Raw genomic sequence first — 15,956 nt, 5'->3', positions numbered from 1 at the left:
TAGGCAGCACCAAGAAGTACTGGTTCGTTCATTTATGGCATAGAATATTTTCAGTATTTGTATTGCCTGAGGAGTCAAAGAGCAAATTATATTTTTGTGAGGGGGAGGGAAACAAACGATTTCCCATCATGCTTTCTCTATCTAATGCCAATCATGGATCTGGAGACTCATTTATATACCTTTGTGTGAATTGCATTCATACTGAAAATGCTGCCGCTGCTGGTCTCTCCAGGTTAAACAAAGTGAGCTACTGTCAGGGAAAATGCTTTCCCAGTTTGAAAGCGCCACTTGTAAGATGCTCTTCCCAAGCTAATATCTTTTGGCACTAGATTGGGATATTCTGATTCTCCCGGGCATTTTTTTGGAGCCTTGCATTCAGTTTGCTTTTAAGCACATTTCCTATGTTATTTATTAATTGCATTTTATTGTTTTGAGTAATATTATCCTCCAGAGAGCTATAATTATGGGTCCAATTAGAAGTCATTAACTGAATGAATGCATGCACGCAGAGCCGAATCTCTGTGCTAGATAGGATATTCAGTCTTTTCCCTGGGTACCTCTCTGAACATATTTTCTTTTCACAGAAAGTGAGCTTAAAAGCACGGGTGTGTCAGTAATTGTGGAGGGTGAGGCAAAGGACTTTATGACAAATGTTCAGGGTTCTCCTTGAGGGAATAAGCAGGAAATCATCCAAGTCCAGCAGATCTGATACAGTGCTTTTTGAAGTCGTGGTATCCAGGATCATCTAAGGAATCTCCTATTACTGTAAACTAAATTATCTGAGTTACTGAGGCAATACCCACAAGGAGAGCCTAAAGGGTGACTGTTTATCACTCTCTTTCCAACTCTGACAAAATACTCTTTTTGTCCTTCCTAAGTTGAAGAAATCAAGGTACATATCTAGAATAGATGATAATACAGTATAATATGAAGATTTGTCTAGAAGATAGCACAGCATGTTCACAAACACACTTAAGACCAGTCTCCAGGTCACGATAGAGGAAAGGATTCTTTTATTCATTCTGTTTATTGATGATGTGTTTTTAATGGCACTGTGTAAAGGATCATCTACTCGCCATCCACCATCCCACATACACAAATATTTGCAGCCACAATAGTGTACATATACTAGAACTGGAACAAAAGAGAAAGTAGGGATAGAAGGCAAATAAATCTTTGCTATTTATTGTGTTTTGGACACATTCTTTAAGTTAGCCCATTTGAAATACCTTGATTCAAAAACTGTTGCCCTGTGATGCACTATTTCACCCAATTGAAGATTACAAACAGACCAAAAACATGAGAGTTTTAGTAGTATACAGATATGTGTCAGCACAGGAAGAAAGTTGAAGACCAGCTTACAATACAGCAGAAAAATCTGCACCCATTCTTGTTTGAGAGGACCAGATGTACTCAGCAATATTCAGATTCATAGTAGTGATTTATGCTTTTTTAAAAAGTGTGACTAATTTGTTGCCTTCTCTTTTAAAGAAAAACAGCCACTTGAATTCGTCCAAATTAAGACCTTACATTTATTTCTTCATGTGGTAGAATTTGTCCCAAAAGGTTTTGTTTGGCAGATATATAGCCAAAAAAAGAGAGCTCTGTATTCTGAACTGAGCCAGAACATATATTTAAATGTGAGCTGTCTTTTTATTCAAAGCATAGATGGCCAGGATTTTTTTAAAGAAAGTATTGTTACCTATTATATGGTTGTAAGATGGTACTCGGCATCCTTTAGTTATGTAATATCAATAATCTTTGAAATTTATCAGATTTCCATGCTACCAGATAAATATTTTTTTAAGTGATGTACCAAATAACGCAAATTATTTATTTGAGGATGTAAAAAGTTTCAGCTATTGTCTTGCAAGAAATGTTCTACAGTTAGTGTCATCTGTGGAGCCGGATATATTTTAAAATACTACTTTTTAACCATTGTTTTCTCAAAATTATTCTCTTTACTGTGCTCTCCGAATTAAACTTGCATGGATAGGAAAAAGCAAATATAAACATTTTAAGAAGAATGGGATCTGTATCTCAGTTTGAATTGATCCAATAGCTGCAAAGGAAAAAAATTATATTTTAGCTTTCATTTTAGAGTTGATCATCTCTAGACATCATGTTCCATGTGGATATATCAAATGTACTACCAATTGTGCTGACTTTGGATAAGCTACAAAAAAGCTTTATATTTCAAAGGCAATTCTACTAAGATCAAAGTGCTATACTAATTCCATTTGATGAGCAATGAAATAGAACTGTTAAAAAAACGTTCAGATCAAATAAGGGGGATGATACCACATTAGAACAACATTAGAAGAAGAAAAAAACCCGGTTTTCTTCCTCTTTCTCCCCCACCCCTTACTTTTTGGAACAGCTTGAAAAATGCAATCTTTTTGCAGTGCAAAAAGGCATTTTTTTCTTACATGGTGGGAAGCAACTAAAACAATTAAACCTAAAATGTTTACATGTGACTAAGCCTCCCTTTCCATTATTTTACATCTGACTAAACTAATAGGGACATAGCTCTGTGTGAATTAATAGTGCAATTAATTTCCTTTTCAGTTGCTCTTTTTTAATACCCCCATTGAGGGAGTATATCTTATAGAATTGCATAAGCAACATTGTTAGATGCCTGGCATAATAAGCTAATAGTAGGCTAGAGGGGGAAAAACAGTACAGTGGGGGGAGACAAAGCTATAGTTAAATGATATATTGAAAAGGCTGGATTCCCCATGAATCTCTACCAAAGAGGTTTGCTGGTTCTTAATTATTGGGTGTGTGTGTGTGTGTGTGTGTGTGGTTACTCAGCATAGCTGTTAGCTGGATATACTAAAATCAGCCATGACTCATGAGGATGTGCACAGGTAAATTCAGGCTATGTTAAAGGAAGCCAAGTACAAAACCCTCAGGATTGTTTATAGAGTACAACCAAGGGCATGACAGCTGCTGGATTGAATGCATGCTTTCACCTAGGTAATTTCCAGTCTCATATGTAAACAGCCTCAAGAGATTATGAGCATCCCTCAGTAGCCTGTGTCAGTTTCACCTAAGCTGAACCAGCCAATAGCTTTTCTTGTCAGTGTTACTTGTTCTTCAACAGGCATTGAGCCAGCCTTACTGTTGGCCATTGGAGCACTTCTTACAGTTCCATTAGCTAAATTGCTAGCCGCAAGGTATGCTTTTACATTTGCAGATCAGTTTGTTATCATCCAAGTAGCCCAGTTCTGAAAAAAGGAAATGTGGTGCTTTGAAGTTACTTGTCATAGAACTATTAGTGAAAGCAAAGGAAGGGGACTGGAGAAAGCAAAGCAGGGAAGAGGCGGGAAACAGCTGGAGATCTATGAACCCAAGTCAGGAGTCAGAATGAGAACATCTCTGATCTTTCTTTTCCCAGAGAGCTGAATTGTTAAAAGACATAGTAGGACCACAAATTTCATTCAGTAGGACCAAAAATTTAAAACTGTGCAAGCATAGAGATATGTATGTGTCTATAATGAATTCCCATAATTCCAGAGTTTTAACAAGTGTAAAAACAAGTAGACAGTCCCCAAAGCATGACAAAATAAGACAAATTTAATTAACCTCATCACAGATAAAAATGTTGGGATGAACTTCTGTGGTTGCAGGGCCATAGAGATTAAAATAGTAATGATTAAGGTGCCTGGATATAGAGTGGGGAAACCTTCAGCAACACAAGTTCATTGAATGACTTTCAGTTAGTCATTCTCTCAGGCTAACCCACCTCACAGAGAAAGAAAGTGAACACATGGAATCTTTTATCTGTTTATGCTCACAATTATCTATTGGATAGAAAGATCATGAGTGGTCCAGAACAACTGAACTCCGGCCATGTGGAAATTAGAATCTGGGACTCCTAATTCTTGGCCAACACTAGGCTCACATTACTTGGCAGAAGTAGTCAGCACCCAAAATATTATTAGCTCGAACAACCCTACACACACTATCTATGACTTCTTGCCCTTTTGATTCAAACTGCATTCTAACTTTCTTTTCACATCTAAAATCGAAGGAATCCTTCTTGCAAGTATTTCCTAGCCATTCGTATAGCTGCTATTGAGAACAATCAGCCAATCTCTCTAAGAAAACTTACTTACAGTTTCACCAGTACTCCAATGAAAATCTTAGAATAATATTGTGACTCTGAAAAAATATAACTAGCTCCCTCCACCCATTATTAATTTCTTGGCAACCTATTCCTTTTTTCTGAATGAATGGAATGGAAGTATATCATTATACTTACCATGATCAATAACTGAACTATAGATGTTTATATATGGCAAGACAAATGTCAGTTTAACTTTTTATGTGTACTAACTTCAACAACTTATCTCCAATATTTGTGGTACAGAAGATTGAAGCAGCAGACATTAGAAGGCTGGTTTTATTTTCCCCACTAACCCATCATTCTGCAAGGTAGATTTATGTTGAAAGAACAAAATTGACTGCTGTACTGTAATGCTTATTCAGAATTAGAGGAAATTCAGACTCAGTTCTCCCCTCTCCATACCCACTCCTCTAATCATAAAGCAACATCTTGAGTCTCAGTTCTCTGTTGACTATCTGGTGCCATTGGCTAATTTATTCTGACGTTACACAGCGTTCACATAAATATTCACATTTGTGAAGGGAAGTGTTTTACTGTAAACAAAAGTACAGCTTCTGTGACAAAGCTATTGTGGCAGAAGGAAAAAACTCACCAGATGTGTTGTGCTCATCCTGAAACAGGAAATGAGAGGCCTAATGCCTGAGATGTCTCTCATCAGATGGGGGAAGGGGTTGGAGATGAAGTAGTTCTTTTAGAGTATAAACAAGGCTCTTCTCTCTGTTCCAATAAAAGCCTTTGGGTATTTCAAGTTCAAGTGCCCACCCATTCATAGTAGCATCATGTTCTTGGGAGGAAGCACTGGGTGATTGGGCCTTTGAGTGGCCTGTCAGGACAAGTTGTGATAAATGCTTATTTGGAGGGGGATGAAAGAGCGAGAGCTTTCATGAAACCACACATTGAACTCTTGACACCATCCTTTTTAATCCAGTTATCCCCACCCCTTCCCTATTGCTATAATCTTTTCAGGAACCTTAGAAGAATGTCTCAATAGGTGGAGATAGTGGACATGACCCACTCCCTTTGTAATTCAAGCACTGTTTTTAAAGAAGTTACAGAAAACAGGTGATATAGCAGCATATGTATGTATGTATGTATGTATGTATGTATGTATGTATGTATGTATGTCAAGGCTTAGTCCACTCTTCATGTGTACCTAAACAACTCTTCTTTCAGATTCATCTTCTTTTGCAAAAGGACATACTATTGGTTTACCTTATAAGATTGATGTATTGTTCTTATTAAAAAGTGCTATGAACATTGAAATGTATATAAATGCAAGGCATCCTTACATAGGTCTCACATGCCTGAGGACCTGGTCTACTTTGTTTAGGTACACAAGCCCAAATTCTTCCTACATAACAGACCAAGACCCATCATCAGTCAACTTCATAAGACTTGTCCTGTCAAAGTCAATTCTGAGTGGATCCCATAACTTTGTACATCAAGTACCTAGCATATTCTTCACAAATGCCTTGTGACAATAAGCAGGTTTAGATAAGAACAGTGTCCCCAAGATATGAACTTAAACACAAAACTAGAAAGCAGACCAGATTTATGCAACATAAGGCTAAAATGGAGTTAGATAGTTGCGTTGTGGAAACTTAGCATTTTTTATTTTTGGAAAATTAGACCATCAATTAAGCTGTAATATGGCTTACCTATTAGAATGTAGCATGTTATGTGAAAACAACAACTGTATTTCTATTTTATTAAATGAGGTTTGGGCTTTAGTATATTTGACTCCTGCCAGGGAGAGGCTATGCTATTTTTTATGTTTATTTACAGCTGGGGAAATCCAAATTTTACAGAGATATCCCCCAACAGAGAAGGGAATTTTTATACTTCCTTCTGTAACTATAGTTATTATGATAATCTTTAAAATTGTTTTTAATGCCACGGGTTTTTCTGTGATATTTTAGAAACTGTTAGAAAGAACAATTATTTAATAATTATCTGTTGGAAAAAATAACTTTAAGGCTTATTTGAGAAGCATAATAATGCACCATCTTTTTCTGTGATGAGTTTTTCCTGGTGTACATGCAAGTACATGTACATGTACATAGCTAGTTCCTGTGGTCAGGGATGTTGATCCCAAGGATACTGAAAACCAATTGTGCTGGTAGAATTTAAAGATTCAAAATGTAAATTAAATGTTACATATACAAACATACAAACATTCAATTGCCATAAATACTTGTGGTTAGAAATATAAATAAAATAATCAAAATGTCAGATTAAATCTAGTAAGATAAAGAAAACTAATTCTCCAGTTTTTCAGAAGAGACAAGGACTTGTTGAAATTTGTTGTTGTAGGCTCCAAGAACATAAATGTTCTGTAGGTTAGTACACGGAGGACTTTGTGCATATAACTTTGCCTTAAAAACAAGGATATCTAAATCCGGATGGAAGCAATATTTCCATTTCTGTTTATCTCCTCACATCCATATATCAACTTTAAGTTGATATATTTTAGTTCAGCAATGCTAAAACCTGGCCCCCAGTCATAAAGAAATAGCTCAAATTACTGGTTAAGTCCCTTCTCTCATGTCAAGTGAAGGTTTTCTTCCTGATGATCTGTTTAGATACAGTCTAGAAGGGTAGAGTTTTATTTTGGGCAAGATATTTAATTATAATTTAATTATTTCACTGGCCATTTCAAGAAGGCTGGAACCTAAGTATTGTAACCCCAGTTTTCAAGAGAGATAAGTGAAATTCTCCAACTAATTATATACTAATAAGCCTCTTTGATATCACAGCTAAACTATACTCCAAACATATTTTGCATAAACTAGAAGATTGGGTTATTGATAACAGACTTCTTGGCAAGGAACAGGCTGGATTCTATTTAGGCTATTCCTCTATTGCAGGGGTCGCCAACCTTTTGGACCTCAGGGACCACCAAACTCATACTTTTACATCCCAGGGACCACTAACTGGTTCTGTGGGCATGGCCTAATTTGTGGGTGTGGCTTGGTGACCATGTGACTGGCTGGGCATGGCTTGTATGGAGATAGGTCTCTGAATTAATCTATCATTCTCTGAGCAACTCAGTCTGCCTGCTTTGCCTGATTTTGGGTAAAAGTTGCTCTTTTTTAAATAAAAAAATCAATATTTATATAAATATTTATAATATTTCCTGTCATTGGCTAGCTCCCCAGTCTGTCACATAAAATTTGCTTGCAAGCAAACTCACAAAATTAACTCACAACACACCATGCATGTAAATATTGATTTTTTTATTTAAAAAAAGAACAACTTTCACCCAAAATCAGGCAAAGCAGGCAGGAAGATTGAGTTGCTCACAGAATCATTCAGTGGTCTATCTATCTGCCATCAGCTAGCTCAGTCTCTCAAATTTGCTTGCCATGAGTCTGCACTGAATTTGCTTGCAAGCAAACCTTCAGTCCTAAGGGAGGTTGCGCTTAAAAGCAGAGCTGAAGATCTAAAGACCAGCTAGAAAGCAAGAAATCCAACCATTTCCTGCTTCCTAGGTAATCTAAATCTCCCGGCACAGCAGAACAGATAATGGTCGGGAAAAAGGAAAAATAGCAATTTAGCAGGCAAGTTTACCAGGTAAGGAGTGAGTGGGCGGGGAGGGTTCCGGCGGGCCATGTGGCCGGCGCAGCCTTGTGTTTCTGTACAGCCTGGATTAATTGCTTTGTGGGGGTGCTCTTGGGGTGAGATTTCTCTGCGGCCCACCAAAATTTTCTCACGGCCCACCAGTTGGCAACCGCTGCTCTATTGATCATTGTTTTGCAGTGTTCCATCTGAATAATAAGTAAACTAACATTGCTAAGATGAAACCTTAGGTTGCATTTGTGGACTTTCGTTCAACTTTGATTCTTTAGACTGAAACAAATTATGGCTTAAACTCAAAGCATTATATATGGATATGAGTCTGTTGGATTTGGTAATGAGACTTCACACAGATTCCTTCAAGAAATTCATTCATTCTTCAACAGACCTTCCATCTGTCTCTTACAGTATTTCTATTACATTAAGGGTGTTAGTGTTGCGTTCTGTCTTTGCACATTTAGTCTCAGTGATACTATGACACCAAGTTTTTCCAGCCAAAATTGCTGACAGTGAATTGTCTAATTTGTTTTATGCCAACAATCTAATCTTACTTTCTACTACATCCATTGGTCTGCATAGATTGCTCTTTCATTTATATCAATACAGTATTTATTAATTTGGAAAAAAAACCACAAACATCGTGGCCTTCAGCCAAAATCTCCCCATAAATAAGTGGAAAGAGGGCACTATCTCACACCAACTAAACAGTAACCATCTATTGATACCTCTCCCTCTTATATACATCACCAGGTATCTGGTTGGCCCAAACCACACTCTTCAAATTAAAACATCTCGGCAACTAAATGTACTGCTCAAATTGTAATACTCTGCTGATGGTCATTTAATTTCTTCAGTTCTTCATCTTTTGAAAATGAAGCTTGCTTCTTTTTTTCTTTATGGAGCAGAGAGCTATGGGGCATTTCTCCAACATTTAATCTTGAATAATTTCAAAACAACATTTTTAAATCCATCTTGGCAATCCCGAAAGGTATTTTCATAGCCTTTCTTTGAGCAGAGACAGGCATTCAGCCTATCACAACATTGATTACCCTAGTGCTTTCAAATATTGAATAAAACTCAAGTCCCTTCCAGGTCCCTTCCAGACCTTTGACTACCCAGGCTTTGTCTGATTGAAAAAGGGACTTCTGTCCATGCATGGATACTCACCAGATGTTCTCGCCAGTGGTGGGATTCAAAGTTTTTTACTATCGGTTCTGTGGGCGTGGCTTGGTGGGCGTGGCAGGGGAAGGATACTGTAAAATCTCCAGTCAGAGGTCGTATTTGCCGGTTCTCCAAACTACTCAAAATTTCCGCTACCGGTTCTCCAGAACTGGTCAGAACCTGCTGAATACCACCTCTGGTTCTCGCCCATGAGAACAATATGATAGTCCCCCAATCCTTTAAGAGGATACCAAATGTTTCCATACAAGTTAATCTAAGCGCAAACAGTAAAGTTAGCCCTTAGTATGCCATAATAAAAACCAGTGTGGAATGTAAGCCATATTTAAAATATATCCTTATCCTCTCTCTTCAATCAGCCTTAACAAAACTCCAGATGCAACAAATGCCCTCTGGTGTATTTGAAATCAGCGACAAGAAAAATGCCTCTGTCTATACTCAGTGACTCTGCCCAACTCTGAATATTTGGATCCTCTCCTTCGAAGAAAAGCATGTTGGCCAGATCTCTGTAAGATAGCATTTTTACTGAAATCCCAGAAGAGACCCGTTTTCTGGTATTTCGCTACTTTCGCCTGCAAAGCAGCTCACCAACATATGTATCTTCCTCACTCCCTATGTAAATTAAGTTTCTTTGATTTCATTTGCCATTTTTAAAACTATCATTAATGGGTAATTTTTAAATATTTATAATCTGAATTTTACCCATCAATCATAGTTTTGCATTTTTATGGTATAATTGACATATAACTAAAAAACATGTATTCTTACACTCCATGGATATAATAAATAAATAAATAACGGGGGGGGGAGTTGTATGCATGCTGCACACAGATATAGGCACATAAACTAAATCTCTTGAAGTTAATGAAAAAAGCAGGCAGCAGCATCTGCTTCTAATAGTTTCACAAGACAAAGACTTGAGAGGAATAAGGTATAACAGATAGCAGATAATCAAAGTTGGAAGGGACCTTATAGGTCATCTAGTCCAACCCCCCCCCACCCCACCCAAGTGGGAGACCCTACACCATTTCTGACAAATGGCAGTCCAATCTCTTCTTGAAAGTCTCAAGTCATGGCGCTCCAACAACTTCCGAGGGCAAGGTGTTCCATTGGTTGATTGTTCTCGCTGTCAGAAAGTTTCTCCTTATTTCCAGGTTAAATCTCTCCTTGTTCAGTTTCCATCCATTATTCCTTGACTGGCCTACAGGAGCTTTAGAAAATAGCTTGACCCCTTCCTCCCTGTGGCAGCCCCTTAAATATTGGAAGACCGCTATCATGTCTCCCCTGGTCCTTCTCTTTACTAGACTAGCCAAGCCCAGTTCCTGTAACTGTTCTTCATATGTTTTAGTCTCCAGTCCCTTAAATCATCCTGGTTGCTCTTCTCTGTACTTTTTCTAGAGTCTCAACATCTTTTTTATAATGTGATGAACAAAACTGGATGCAGTATTCTAGGTGTGGTCTTACTAAGGCTTTATAGAGTGGTATTAGTACCTCCCTTGATCTTGATTGTATCCCTCTGTTAATATGATTTAGGATTGCATTAGCTTTTTTGGCTGCTGTTGCACACTGCTGGCTCATGTTTAGCTGGTTGTCCACCAAGGCTCCAAGATCCCTCTCACAGTTCCCGCTATTGAGCCTGGTTTCACCCAGTCTATATGTGTACTTTTGGTTTTTCTCGCCTAAGTATGATTTTTCAAGTGAAAAAATTAAGCTTTAAACTGAATTGTTCCATTTACAGGTAGTCCTTGATTTATCATAATATGTAAATAGTGCAGGATATTTGTTACATTATGACCTCTTTATCAATATAGCTGAAATGAAGACCTACTATCTGTATGTTAAAATATGTTGAAACATTTCATTGGGGTGTAAATACATGCCTGAATTTCGATTCTTAGATATAAATATATTCAAATTATATGTAGGTTTAGTCCCTAGTTTTCTTTTGTAAAATGATGATTGTCACCTGATGATGATGAATTTACTAATTTATATTCTGTTTTATTTATTTTTTATTAAAAATGGATTACCAAATATGCACCCAGTCTATGTAGTATTTCCCATCCTTATGCCTTTCTTCCTTGAGACAACAGTTTACTATTTTATCTTTCTCCCTCTCTCACCAGGGCTTATAAATCATTCTCTTCAATTGACTGAATGGCAGTGGTGGGATTCAATTTTTTTTTTACTACCAGTTCTGTGCACGTGGCTTGGTAGACGTGGTGTGGCTTGGTGGGTGTGGCTTGGTGGGCATGGCAGGGGAAGGATACTGTAAAATCTCCATTCCCTCCCCACCCCACTAACCTGCTTTCCAGCTCCATTCTCCTGTGCAGGGCAACAAAAGAAGACCCAGCCAATCAGCTGGGTTTCAGGAGGCAGAGAATAGATGGGGGCGCGGCCAGTCAGAGGTGGTATTTGCCGGTTCTCCAAACTACTCAAAATTTCCTCTACTGGTTCTCCAGAACTGGTCAGAACCTGCTGAATACCACCTCTGCTGAATGGCATATAATTCCTTAAATCCATAAACAAAACAATAATCAAAATTAAAACTAAGTTCATATATTATAAAACCAAAATGGATACATCAAGAGTCGTATATTTTAAAACCACAGTTAAAAGTTCTTATTTATCCCAAGCCATAGAATCCCTCCCCTCCAAGGCTTGGTGAAATAGTTAAGTCTTCACAGACTTTCTAAAGATCAGGAGGGAGAGTGGCATCTGAATGTCTGCTGTTCTAAAGAAAAGCAACAACCATGGAAAAGAGTGGGTCAAAAAGCCCACTCTATAAGATCTTACTGGTATGCACAGGATACAGCAGAAGGCAAGCCAACAAAATGCAGACCTTAAACTATGCTTTAAAAGAGACAGTCATCTGAGGAAGGTCAAATGGAAACCAGTGCAATTCTCAAAGAGGTGTTACACGATTGCCTCACAACATTTTGTTCTCCTTATACCTCCCTGGGATGTATAGTTGCATAATAAAGGGTTGTTGTTTTTTTGATGAAATCTTCACAACTGCGATAAAGTACAAATCCTCAAGATTTGAGATTTTTGGGAAATTCATTTTCTTCTTTTCTTTATTATACTGTTAACAAACAAAAATACATTTGTGGTGTCACTGGTGTAACATAGACTCCTAGTTAAAATTAAATGACTTGGATCCTTGGAGCCAATATTTTAGATAATAGTATGAACTTTTTTCAGGATTTAGAATATTATCCATTTTGAAAAGAATAAAAAGCTTAAAAAACTAATATTCATTTTGAAAGAATATACAACTGACATCATCAGGCTGTTTAATGTCTCTAGATTCGTATACTTACTATAGGATAAATACTTTTACTTCACTATTTCTTCCATGGTAAATATAAGGAATCTGGACTATTTCTCCTCCAACACCTCAGTGGCTGTCTAATCATATTGATTGTACATCTGAACTTACTCATTTGCTTGGCCTGATGTACACCAGCTGTTCTTTGTTGTTCCTATTTGCAGTCTTGGTATATGTAATATTAATTGCATGAGTGAATCCAATAATCTTTATACTTTTCTCATTTTGAACCAATCCACCTTTAATCCAAATACACCTTTGCGAAGGCTGTTTTACTTTCCACCATATATCATTAACCAGTGCTGCTGCTTATGGCAACCCGTTTCAGTGATCAAAAGACCACTGAATTAATCTTTAGGAGGCCAGGATATAGCCTACCCCACTGCAGATGGATACTTTTGTAGTTACATCCAACCCTGTGGTTTTAAGAGCATTGCATGCATGCCTATCATATCCACTTTCCATATAAAAAGTTCATAACAATTTAAATGTTTACAGATTACTCTCTCTCTCTCATCCTCCCCCTCCCTCCCTCTTCCTCTTTCTCTTTTTCTCCCTCTCTCTCTGTATTACACATGTCAGTAAAATCAAAACTGCAATAACAAATTTCTAAAAGCTTCTCAAATAGACATAACAAGATTCTAGTCAGTTAAATCAAATCTGCATGTTACATATTTATCTCAAAATCCCTTACAACTGAAAGCAGGAAAGAGTTACTTTACAGAGTTACTAATGGACAACTGAACCAATACATAGAATTGTTTGTCTAAATTATATTAATAAAATTGTAATCTCTTAAAATCATATTCTGGAATGAATCACATAATTCTCACGTATATAGATATGATCACATTTTATTTATTTATTTATATTTTATATTTCTAGACTGCCCATCTTCCTCAAGTTTATTTTCTAACATATCATCATCACATTGCCTTTTTGTTCCCATCTTTTGGTTTTCCACATCAGAATCTTGCCTCTGTTAAAACTAGATGGAGACCCTGTTGTAGATAATAATTCCTTCATCTAGACCCAATGAGAGAAATTCAAGAATTTTTAGAAGCCTGCTGCAAAAAATGTATGTGAAAGTTAAAATCATTGTATTTTTTTCTGATCTGAATGCTGCAGTTGGGCAATTTCTGTAAATCAGCAAATAATATTTTTCAGCTGAGATTATAGGTGTTTTTTTTATGAGAAAACTTCTGGAAAGAGTGTAATTAGAGTGCAATATGTTTTTAATCTCTTTGCATTTGATATAATCTACCAAGCATCTTTCCAAAGTAGTTCTGGTAACATGATGTTGAAGTGATTACTACTTGCCCTGTATTTTTAGAAAGTTGCAGTGAAAGAGTTTAACAACTTGGTATTTTTATTATAGAAATATTTAATGTCTGTAAGAAAGTACTGAAGAAGGTCACCTAGGGACTTGATATGAAGGGACAGCAATATGTAGATGACACCCAACTTGATTTTTCCTTGTCATCAATAACAGTGAGATTGAAAAAGTGCTTGGATTCAGTAGCAGGTTGGATGAGGCAAGAGAAGTCTTAATTCCCCTGGACCGGAAGATTATATTTAATCAATTTTGAACGGAGTTGAGCTTTTTCTTTTGAAACCTGGATGAACTTTGTGGCATGAAGTGTCTTTCACCAGATTCCATTGATGTTAGCCATGCTGTAATAACATCCCATCTGGACGACTGCCATACATTTTAGAAAGAGTTGCCTCTAAAAACAGTTGGAAACTATACATAGTGTTGAATGCAATAGCTAGAATTCTGATTAGCATTACTTGCCTGGATCATGTCTCATCAGTCTTAAAATAACTTCACACACTGTTGCTTATTTCTTTCCAGACCCAATTCGTATAGCGTTGCTTATTGTCAAAGGCCCATGAAAAGTTAGGCATTAAGTACTTGGAGGAGAGTTTCTTCTTTTAGCAACCTGTCTGGTGCAAAGGTGGTAACTGAACAATATATTCTCTAAGCACCATCTTCATCTGGTTAGGAAAAGGTTTTTCTCATAGTGGTGTCCTGGTTACAGAATACCCTTTCCCAAAAGAGATATCTGACATCATTTTTGTTACTCTTTAGACTAGTTTTCATTATTTATTCAGGTACCTCCAAACAAACTTATGGTCTTAAATATTTTGAAATCTCAATTTTTAATGCATTTTGATTTTCTGGTTGTCTTGAAGTACTCATTACTGAGTTTACTTAATCTGAATATGAAATCATTAATAACAACAATAAAAATATATGTTGCCATAATAAGTAACATGCATCATGTGTAGCTTTTGCTATCGGTTAGTATAATCAGAATGGTTATTGTCTGCCTAAGATAGCCTTGAAAATCCAGCTGAAAGCAATGCCGGGCATCTGTCTTTGGGGAGTGACATTGCCTGCAGCAGCTGATATAAACCCCTCTTGTTCTCTCTCCATGAGCCTGTGGAATTTCACCCAGTTGTACAAATAACATGAAGTGTTTTAAATCGCGTGTTGTCTTCTATTCCCTAGAGTCTGAAATAATGCATTTCAGATTTTCTTTTGCCCTCTGATTTTAACTATGTGCCTGCAAAGAAATCCAATCAATCATAAGGACCAATGTGACATTCTCCCCTGATAACAGAGGGCACTTTCTGGTCAAGTCATAGCACCAGGTGGTGGACCCATGGCAGCCCTGAGGGTTCCAGTTACATCCAGTTAATGACCAGTCCACCCATGACAAATTTGCACACAAAGGCGACTCAAAACCCTGCCTCAGTTCAAACTCCGTTGAAGTTAATGGGGCTTGTGCTTTGATGGTGGGGCTGTCCAGCAGGGAACGCTTAATCCCAGCTTCAGCTTTATTTTATAGACTACACAGAAGATGGCGCAGAGAGATAAGGTGGCATTTTAGGGGCAGGCAGAGAGGGGGAATGAAAGCGAGGGAGCTGTTTTGGAAAACACAGGTGTTGTGTGTAAACAGAGACAGACTCCTGTCTAGACAGTATGCTGCAGGCCTACGAAAGGGAACTGCCGAGAGTACATCCACGTCCTTTGAATGATGGCTATTCATGAATTTTAGCATTGCAGCATTTATATAGGAGCTGAACTTAAAAGAGACCAAACTGGCTAGACCAGTAGGGTGACTGACCCGACCTCTTCTAAACACTTTATCAAAAGGGTGTATAGTCAGGGACGATGAAGTCACTGGTATTTTTATCCAAACATTGTCTGCAATAAAAGTTTTTTTTTAACAAAAAAAAAATCTCATGTTTCTTTAGCTTTGGGCCAAAAGAGGTTCCTGGGAGAAAAACAACTGAATTATTGAGGCTGAGTTGAGTGACAATGTTGATTTGTTGAGGGTTTAAAATAGAATTCTTTTTTCTAGAGAATTCTTTTTTCTTATTTTGTTTTAATATCTTGCTCTTTTTTTTAGCTTTAGACCAAAAGAGGATTCTATACTAAGTTATTAGGAAAGAGAGACAATATGATTTGCTACATAGTTAATACTTGGGATAAATCTAGGCATTTCTGCTTCTCAGGCTGCGTAGGGATGACTTCATTGTCGCACTCCTCCCAAGATGACATGAGCATATGTGGTATTTCTAAATCTGTCTTCCCCAAACGGACAGAGATTTCCAATCCCATCACCACTAGTCGACAATGGACATGCCTTCCGGGATGATAGGAATCACAGTTCAACATATTTGGAGAATGCTAATGTAAAGGAAGGCAGCTGGGAAGCAGCAAAAGCA

Source organism: Pseudonaja textilis, chromosome 1, assembly GCF_049901715.1.
Source record: "Pseudonaja textilis isolate UNSWEBS1 chromosome 1, rPseTex1.2, whole genome shotgun sequence".
NCBI classification, from domain to species: Eukaryota; Metazoa; Chordata; class Lepidosauria; order Squamata; family Elapidae; genus Pseudonaja; species Pseudonaja textilis.
The sequence above is the reverse complement of the archived record's forward strand: the minus strand, read 5'-3'. Positions refer to the sequence as shown.